The sequence below is a fragment of the Choristoneura fumiferana genome, chromosome 13 (assembly GCF_025370935.1).
Source record: "Choristoneura fumiferana chromosome 13, NRCan_CFum_1, whole genome shotgun sequence".
Classification (NCBI taxonomy): domain Eukaryota; kingdom Metazoa; phylum Arthropoda; class Insecta; order Lepidoptera; family Tortricidae; genus Choristoneura; species Choristoneura fumiferana.
Genome location: NC_133484.1, coordinates 4,471,271 through 4,482,247, shown reverse-complemented (window position 1 = coordinate 4,482,247; position 10,977 = coordinate 4,471,271).

The following is a 10,977-nucleotide window of genomic DNA, read 5'->3' as shown; positions in this document are numbered from 1 at the left end:
TAACACAAACCACCAATTACAACTCACAACATTCATTCATACTACTCGAGTGCTTGCTAAAAATCAACTGGCCGCAGAGTTAACAGAACCAGTTATCTATTATTCATTATACGTGTGCTCTCTATTTTCGACCGTCTGCTCCCTGCTTAGAGACCATTATACTTCGATCGCTAGCAAACAGGCTAACGTTTTTATTAATTAGCTTCGGGTATTCTTTATATTTAACTGAGGTAAATCGTAACTATGGATTGTCATAGAATTAAATACTTGTCTCTTCAAAAGCAGAACTAACTTATGAGGTGGCTATTCGAGGTACCAATCGCGGATACCGTTATTGAGTTGCGTAAACAGATAGTCAAACTGTCAGCTTCTTTACCCCCAGTGATATTTTAGAAATCGGGTCTCGATGTAACCGAGGATATTAAGGGCGCGACTGATAGTGTACTTAAGGCACAGTCACAATTAGTTTCCCTTAAGGCTAAGTTTGATGACGGTTTACTCGAAACGTACGGATAACTTGTGTAAATATTTTTCAACACGATTAAGGCGTATTACTCCGTAACCCCACTACCGTGGACTCTTATAAATGTTTGTTTAAATAAATTTCAATTAATATACCAAGAGTTGGCGGACTTGCGACCAGTTCAATGACACTAACGAGGAGAGGATTTCGAACAATGTGAGGAGACACCGAATAATCAGAACCGATCTCAATAAAATCGCTTGAACTTACTACCTGAGATTCTCGTAATACTTACTTTTATTTTGTCAATTAGGCCTGTTATTTTTTGTGTTCATATTTAATTAAAAAATTGTTAAAAAGTCTTATTGTTTTACTCAAAAAATAACTTACTAGGCCTCCTTAAGGTCAACCTCCCCAAAGAGGTCTGTCCTTGACAATATACAATAGATGATTCCACCAATGTCGAAGTTTAAAAAGACACTATCGGTTGACATCTAGCCATTTCAGATCCAAATTTCGAGTCCATTTAATCACTAAAAGTGGATGAAATTCCACTGGCAATATTCGATCTTAACAAACAAACATCGCAATTTAAATTAGAGAAGCTCAATGGTACAACTACCGATAATTTTTACTGGCACTAACAATGTCTCTAGAAGAGTTTGAGGTTCGTGCGCATATATACAAAACATTTCCATGGCTGGCAAGACAAGAGTTTTGTATTCAAAGGGCAGAGTCTTCCGGCGGAAGCGAAGCAATGTAGCAGCAATCCGACGCGACGTCCCGCTCCATTTCCGACCCTGAACGAAGCACGTGCGGGCTTAGGAATGACAGGGCTACCATTCAAACATGATCTAGTACTTTCATGAACAAGAACAATCACGTGATTAACAAGTTTTATCCCGTGGCTTTGTTCGGTGAAGAATAAAAAATTTAGTCGCGGTTGACCTAAGACCTATAATAATGCACCACCACATAATCCGGCCCTTAAAGTTAATGACATGACGGCGTGAATTTTTAGGTTGTGCGTTGTACATTTAGGTACTGCACTTAAAAATTGGCTTGCTCTTTGTCCCGTGGAAATTTCCAAAGATCCATTTTAGTGCACTTTTATGATACTCAGGCAATGTACATCACATCCCATCACGGACTGCAAAGCACAGGATTCCTTTCAGAATGGTTGGCTGGGCCGTAGTTACCATCAGGGGCCCATACAAGTGGCGAAGCGTCCATAGAACCCTATTCTCGCTTGCCCAATATTTACAACAAGTCATACAGAATTAAAGATGTAAGCGAATTTTGCTTCGGCTTTACCACGGAAATATCTGACGCCACGCCACTGGCCCGTACGAGTACAACATAAAATTTAATAAAAATATATTTGAATTTGGACGAAAAAGAACTGAATAGACTAACAAGGAATTCGACGAACGATCGGTGCAGAATTGTTGTTCAATTTACAACTGTCATTTCACCATCATCACCAACGGCCTTTGCATCTGTGACGAAACAAATAACGTCTTTCGAACGGAAGCATACAAGCCCAAATAAAAAAAAGCCATGGGATGACTAAGTTTTGAAGTAACAAACAGTAAATACAACCAAATGAAGAACCTTCAAGTCAATTTAAAACGTACAGCAGCGCTAAACTTGTTGCTATCAAAAACAAAACTGGGAGCTAGTTTGATTACAGATAGCTGTTTACTCCAAGTTTCCTCGGATTTCCATATCTCGGGACCATTGTCTGAACTTGAGTTCAACATAAGGTGAGAGGGTCCGTTTACCTGAAATTATGCGAGGAAGGATAGGGATCAATTAACACGATAGGAATTTGAAGCTGTATTATTGCAAGTACAAGGTAGTACATATGGGAAGTTTGGTACCTGTTGGTTATGGGAAAGTATGTTCTTGGAGATAGAGATCATGTTTCAGGTGTGTAAAGGGGTCGAATGTGTCGCTTTAGTGACTGATTTGTGTGAAAACGAGAGTAGTTGGAATTATGGGACAGGTTGATATGAGTGGAATGTTCAAAGGTTCATCAGGTTGGTTAATGTTTAAGGTTTATCTGGAAGTGGAGGAAAGAGGACTTATGCATGAAAAGCAAGTAACGCACGGATGTAGCCATAGGTGGCAGTTTGTTGATACGGATCTTCGCAAAATAACTCCTGAATCAATCAATTATTCTTAACAATTCTGCACATGTCCAAGATTGTTGGAAATTGTATGCTCATATAAATGTTTTTTAAAGTAGTCAAAATAAAATAAGGCCCTTTGAAAGCTTGAGTTTTAATGGTAAAATTAAAGCAAAAATATATTTACATTATTATTTGAATACATTTAATAGAACGAAAAGTATTTCAAGTCAAAGTCAGCCCGTACTCGACTCAATTCATGGTTCGCGAGTGTGGAGTGGCTATTAAAGCCGTGTGTCGATGCGACATGCATGTGAAGTGGCCGGCCCTTGGCGGGGCTTCTTCTCTGATTGATTGGGGTCTTTGAATCTAGAGAGCTCAAGGCGTATGTACTGATGGCTGGGAATCAGTAGGATTTGTTGTTTTGTTCAGGTTTATTTATTTATATATATATATATATATATATATATATATATATATATATATATATATATATATATATATATATAATATAATGTTATGTGTATGTCGATCCATGACGCCTTGCAACTCCTGCCAGGGCACACAAGTTTAGTAAATTCAATAAATTAGAAACGTGCATTTTTATTTCTAGATTTAGTCACTTCGAAAAACATCATAAATCAATAAGTAAACGTAATTGACCCTAGAAATAATGTTCACAATAAATAAAGTACACTCAGAAAAAAAACAATTTTGAGATTTAGTGACGATTTATTGATATTATTTTACATTATGGATTGCGGACTAGCAAACGCGATTATAAATGAGTGAATTCGTCGTTTAACTATTCCCAGTTTACTGTAGTTATTTCTTTTATTTTGCAGTACGTCGTTATGCTCTCTAAACTACTATTACTGTACTTATATAGTCTCGTGTTGAACACTGCAATTTTAACACAAAACAACTGAAAAAGTGCCGAGAGAACGCCCAGCTGACTACGCTTTTTATAAGCGTTTACATTTTTGCAGTAACTTTCGTATATTTTTTCAGCTCGCATGAAATATATGCTGTGTTTGGTTTTATTAGGCTTATCTGACTCAATGTTTTTAGCAGACTTCTGACTGGGCTTAAAATAGATAGAAGCTGTCAACGAAGCCGTGGTGGCCTAGTGGTTTAACCTATCGCCTCTCAAACAGAGGTTCGTGGGTTCAAACCGCGGCCCGCACCTCTGAGTTTTTCGAAATTCATGTGCGAAATTACATTTGAAATTTACCAAGAGCTTTACGGTGAAGGAAAATGTCGTGAGGAAACCGGCACACACCTGTGAAGTAATTCAATTGTATGTGTGAAGTTCCCAATCCGCACTGGGCCCTCGTGGGAACTACGGTCCAAGCCTTCTGAGAGGAGGCCTGTGCCCAGCAGTGGGACGTAAATAGGCTGGGATGATGATGATGTCAACGAATGTTTGAATGAGCTACGGTATTACTCATATGTATATTCTTTCTTATATTTTGCTTGTGATTTAATATTTAAGTTTGGCACATGATTTTTTCTAGTTTCGAGTAATTATATGTGTTATTATGTAAGTCCCAATAGCAGTTAATTTTATTATGTCATCGATAAAAGAGGTGATAGCAAGGTGTCATCTATTAGGCATCGGCATTTAAAACATTTCCTTTTATCCTCCTTTTAAAAGGCAATTCGAGTTAGGGGCTGTTTCACCATCCATTGATTAGTGTTAACTGATGGTTAAATGTGATGCCGTCTCCATCTATTCGAACAAAACAAATAGAGACGGCATCACAACTAACCGCCAGTGCACTAATCAATGGATGGTGAAACAGCCCCTTAGTCTTATTTGTAACAATCCAATATCAATTTCCTGTTAAAACTTTCAAATAATATCCGGTGTAAAATCGACATAATTTGTTATTCCACCAGCTCTGTATAAATAAAGGCAATATTTCAGGTGTTTTCATGCGCGATCAACAAATTTTTACCTTTATTCGATAGACTAAAGATCTATAATAGTTTAAGTCTACAGTGTACATATTTGATGATCTAAATTGGTACACGTCGTGCGTGAGTCCGGAAACGTTCTATTTCCTTTCAATTAACTGACACGAAAATGAAAAACGATTCAAGTTCCCAGTTGCGTTAAGTCATGGCTTTTGATTAATCTTGGTTGCTTTAAATTTGGACATGTTATCGCGACCAATTTCTGCGAAACGCTTTGATATTTGCGTAAAACCCAGTGATGACTGCATGAAAAATCGTGCAAATTGCATTACCTATACTTTGTTTTTTTTAGCATTAGAAATTTGGTAAACAATCTTGACGAGTCTTTTTATTGAAAATCGTTTATAAAAAAAACAGTAACTATTACTTATGATACCAAAAACACGTACATGATCATATGTCCTTGCTAATTGTTTCATATTTGCTGTAACTTATTTTCAACATTATTTTTCAATAAAAAGACACGTCAAGATCGCTTACCTTTTTTTATAAAAAAAACGAAGTATACATAGCGCATATTTAGAATTAAACTTACGCAGTTCGAAATGTTCTCATTTTAAAACTCAATCATGTTTTGTTTAATACTGTATCTAAATCAATCTAATAAAGCAAAATCCTTCGATAGTCTTCTGTAGTTTTTTTATTATCAAGTTCGAGTGTCACATATAAACAAAATCATAAGTCAAAAAATGGTAAAGGCTTGTATCAAAAAGGTTCTGCAACAAATACAGTTTATTTTGAAAATGCAAATATTTCAAATTGTGTCGTTTTTATTCTAAAGGTGCGAGGGGCGCTCGATTGACCAACTTCATACTCGTTCGTTTCATTGCGAAATGATGTAACTTGCACGATTTTTGTTGCAGCTCTAAACTCCAGGGCTACTACGAAACTCGAAGTTCGTATCGTGCCGTCCCTTTCGCTCTCGTATTAAATGGTATAAGTGTTAGAGGGACCGCACGACACGAACTTCGAGTTTCGTAGTAGCCCTGCTGGGCTTTTCGATGTGCGAGGATGTGATACGAGGAGTGTCGTTTTTCATGAAACAATAGAAACTCTTCATTTTACCTAGCTTCCCTCCGCTCAGCTGTTTCCAACAGAGATGCGCTGTACGAGGACAGGCAAATGAAGCGTTTCTATTGGTTCATGAAAAACACGTACTACCTCGCAACACATCCCAGCAGATTTCTAGTGGAAACGCAGCCTAAGTTCATTGAGCACGAGCAAAATCAAAAACGTTAAACGATGTTGTGTATATACCTTCCTACTTGTATGACATAGGCGACGTAACATTCGAGGGAACTGGAGGTCTATGGAAAGGCCTATGACCAAGAGCGGACGAACTATGGCTGATAATGATGATTCCATCGCTTACTTTGGGTCTTCAGCGACCCTTATTTCACTCGATCTCGCAGAGAATCAGCATAGCCCTGTCTATTGCTTTTTGAGTAACTTTACACTTCCTTAAGAAAGACTCAAGACATTTATCAAGATCGAAATGGTAACCCCGCGATAGCTTAGTTTTACCTAAAAACGCTTGAACTTTTTATCGCAACGATGCTTTTCCTCAAAAGTTGATGATTAAAAGCCCTAGGGATTTAACTGTTAATTATCTCTTGGGTGTACACAGGATGTAGAATCTTACCGAACAACACTCTAATTAACATTATTAAGGGTAATACGTGGTCTCCCTTCGCGAGAATTTTGGTCGGGTAACACTGGCCTTTCCGCCGGTAGTCTATTATTTCCTTGTCAGATTTTCCCTGAAAAGGGGTAAAAATATCGGTTTTAATACAGAGGTAAGGTAGGTTAAATTTAAATTTCATTTCAGTGGTTCGAAGAGACTATCAGATAAATGTATGGGGTTTTGAAAATTTTATACCTACTTAAGGTTCTTGTGTACCTAAGACGGAAGGATATTTTTGTGCTACTATGGGGAGAAAGATGTCTTTCCAGGCAGGTGCTATTGTTTGCTGACTGAAGGCCACAAGAAGAATGTTAGTCTCACGGTAGTGTCACGTTCAAAGAATGTTAGAAACAGTAATATCCGACTCTAGAATCTTCGATACCTGGCGCGATGTTGAATACGAGTTCCTCTACTAAGTGGCGCTAGGATCATTATATTGCTTGCATAACAAGGTCACAAAAAAAATGGCGACTTAATACTAAATGCCTCTCGTGTAACGTTTCTTAGAACGCGCGACAAAACAGTCTATCATCCTTTCACGACAAAGTTTAACATTATTCTGAGAACATTAAAGGTGTATAAATTTCTAGTGACAAGTGAAGCTGGCAGAGATTGATCGGCGTATCAAGTATGACGAGGATTCCTGGCACGTCGGGGGTTTTACTTTACAAGCAAGGGGCTAAAAGGGGTCGCGGATATTGATTTGAAAAATGTGTATCTGTTGCCCGCACTTTTGTCAACCTGGGGGAATTACGAATTTTCCCAGTTTACGAATAAAAATAGATTATGAAAATGTATTAGTACTATTAGTGAATGAGTTCAACCTCGACGTACATTTTTATCCATTTATTATATGTAATTACTGTCTTTATTTGGAATTGCGTCAGGTTGTCTTGTTCTCTTTTTCCTTCTTTTATGTTTTTGTTTTCTTTTTTGCGCTTTTAGGTACTCTCGCCCTGAATGGACGAGAGATGTAACAGAACGATACTTACCTCTGCATAAAAAGTTTATTGATAACGTAATTAAAATTTTAGCCCCAAATACCAAACATAATACCAAAATCATCGAACCTAAGTTTAGATTAAATCGATAGCTTTCGATTTCCGCTCATCCACTTTTAATCCCCCTCGATTCTCCAGAAAGTATATGTCTAGGGTAGATTATAGCCTTTTCACAGAACAATCTCAATAAACTTGGCAAGATTCTGGCTAACTCTTAAGTGTTAATAGGAGGCTGTTAATAAGCTGGGAAAGAGGCTGTAACACTAAAAAACAATTAGCCCATAGACTAAATTCTCGGTGGCATCGAGATCCAATTTTTCAAATAATATGGCGGCCAACTGGAAAGGTTTGCCTGATGTCTATTGAAATTCAACATGAGACGCTCTCACCCTCACCCCTCATTACTTTTTACCCGTATTGATGACACCTATGCTTTACTTCATTGGAGGAACCCCAACTCAGCTTTAAGGTTCTTGAAAGGAAACACCTTAGAAACCACGCAATACAGTGCTTTTTCAGTTCCAACGTGTAAGGATGGTTTTGGTCTACTCGAGCTGTGTGCCAAGGGGACTCGATTTTCACCGAGTTGCCCTGTAACAAATATAAATATGTGGTCTACAACCCTAAAGTTGATAACCGTTTGCATGTCATAAAACAATAATGCCAATAGACGTGTCTGTCAACTTGAAAGTTCGACTTTAAAGACATATTCATTTGATAGGAACTTGTTTAAAAATTGATAGACCACTTATTTGGCTGATGGTACCTAAGTACTTGTAATTTATCCATACATAAGTAGATTGTAATCATATTGATTTGGTTACAGTTCGTAATCTCCATCCTGGTTAAAATTTGGCGGTAGAAATTCAATCACGAAATAATAAAGCGAAAAAACTTTTTTCATTTTCCATTAGGTACGTAAGTAGGTACGCGCAATATAATAAGGGGGCTCGATTCTGAATTCGTTTAACTGGATTCGACGGAGTTCTAAAAGGTATCTTATTAAGTTTTCGCATCGCTATCACTTTGCATTGGTATGATTTTGTCGCGGTGGATACCTTGAAGAATTAGGTAGGTACATAAAATCTGTTATATTTATGTTATGTAGGTATTAATTTAATTAAATATTGACTTAGGTATATATTATACATTTAAACAAGCAAATCTTGTATATAATGTATATATTATTTCGGGGATGTCGGAAACCGCTCCAACAATTTTGATGAAATTTCGTATGTGGGGATGACAAATCGATCTACCTTGGTCTTATCTCTGGGAAAACGCTTATTAACGAGTTTTAGGCCGAGCATTAGGCATCGCCTGTAAGATGAAGAAAAAAATAATAATCATTAAAATCAGTCCTCCTAGAAAAAAGTTATGTTGCGAGGTACCTAACACACATAAAAATACAGTGAAATAGAGAATCTCCGGCATTTTTGAAGTCGGTTAAGAAGTAAAACAATTGAGAAATGGTGCCACTTCGACAGTTAGCACCTGGCCTACTTCTACCAAAGCTAAACTAAAGTTACCTCGCCATCGCTATGAGCCGCCCTTGACCTCAATGTTCTGGCCGACCACGATGATCAGGATAATGAAGACCAGCAGCAGCACCAGTATACAGCAAATGGCGACGGCCAGCATCGCCGCGTGCTCGCCCAGGGTGTCGGCGCGGCGGCCGCGCACCAGCTGACCGGCAGTTTCAACTTCGAAGTGGAACGTCTTAGCTCGTTTTATTTTCCATAGATCAGGATCTACCGGTACGTTATAATATAATGCGATGTGGCTTCTTTGTGCTTGAGCCAAGCTTGAGCAGTTTCAGATTTTCGAGAACGAACGTGTTAACTTATGTTTTCTATGGATTCTAGACTGCCAGTTTGATCACCGCAACCTCTTTGCTTCCTGCAACCTCGTTCCTTGGCAGTTCCGTTTTTAAACTTTCGTTTTTATTATTAATTTTGTTCATAAATTCTGTACTGCCAGTTTTATAATACTCATTGAATAGAATTTTGAAAATAGAACGTTTTTGATTGACGTTTTCCCTGATTTTAGGCTGGGACGTTCAGAGAAGATACTCACTATTATTAAACCACTTGTATACGCTGCTGGTATAAGTATAAGTTTTAGAACACTTACACGACGAACAATTTATTTTAGGTCATATGCTATTGTCTTACAGACTTATAACTTGCCGAATGTATAATCTAGCTGAAAAAGTGTCAAAAAATCATAATAACTTGACTATCTACGCTCGAATAACAAACCATATGAATACTTTATCATCATCTCTGAACAGCATATTAATTCCTGAGACGAGTCATATTAAAAGCTTTTTTAAAAATGATGCCAAGAAAGCGTTACAATGACCATTCCGAAATTAAAATGCACTCAGCGTACTCCAATTCGCCGGGCGTTTCCTCAGCGGATGTTTTGAGCCTCGGCTCCAATTAGACAGAGGGCTGAGTAAGCGAGAGCTGTATGTAGTGCTATACCTCACCTTGGGGCCTTAATAAATCCTTGCTAAACCTGCTTCGATTATAAATAGGCGATCATAGTGACCCGACTAACAACGATGAAGAACCAACACCGCTCATAAGTTTCGAACATGAATTTTAGGAGGTTTTGGTAGGGAACTATCAATTAGGAAATATCCGTTGTTTTCTTCATCCTCGCTACGAAGGTAAAAGTCCTGATTACATATCCCGATAATCCCATTTCTGTCTCGTATATGTTTTATACCTATATATTTGGCTATAGGTACGTTAAAGTATGTTTATCGGCTGCCTATCACCTATAGTACAAACTTTAGTTTGAGACTGGTTCATTGTTATAAATTTGTCCCAATATTAATTTCTATAGAACCGCCCTCTTTCCAGTCAGTGAAACGACTCGTTTATTTCATTTGTCGTATAGCATTTTAAAGGGAAAAAGTTACAAACATGCCATTTTTGTGCTTATTTATGAAACGAGACCAATGAGAAATCATCAGATCCTCATTTTCCCATTCACGGTCGAAGGAGTCCAATCTGAAACAGCGGGCGAGCGCTTTATGGTAATACCCCGTGATTTAGCCGTAGACAACGCCGATGTTTTTTTCGGTGGGGATGGAATCAATATACAGCCGGCTGCCAGTGACAAATGGCCAGTGACAATGCCAGTGGGCATTAAAGGAAAGTTTTGGCGGGAACCGGGAAGACAGTTGGCGGGGATCGCGACGGAAATGACTTTTGTTATAAACATGAATTGGTTCGTTCCGATTGAGCTTTTCCAAGCTGAAAACAGCTTGAATTGAATAGGCTTCATTTTGCGGGTGTCAAGAAATTACCTCTTTCACTTGATTTCTTTTCTTTTGCTCTTACCACCGATTAAAAGAACAAAAGATATTACTTTGTAAAGAACAATGGGATCAAGTGTTGTTGCTAGAAAAAATCGTGTCTACATTCTTCTGTACTAAATATTTTTAAGGCTTTTTTTTAAATGCTGGAGTAATAATTTTTGCTGACTATGACAACTATCACATAACAGGGTCAACCAATTAAATTACCATTACTTTAACTTTCATTTAATACGGATTTCAAGAAATAAAATAAAACAAATTATTCAAATACAACACATTAAAGTAAATTAAATCATACTAAATTAAATAAGATTAAATACTTTAAGATTAAATTATATCGAATTACATAAATTTAGTAAATCAAAATATAAAATAACAGATAC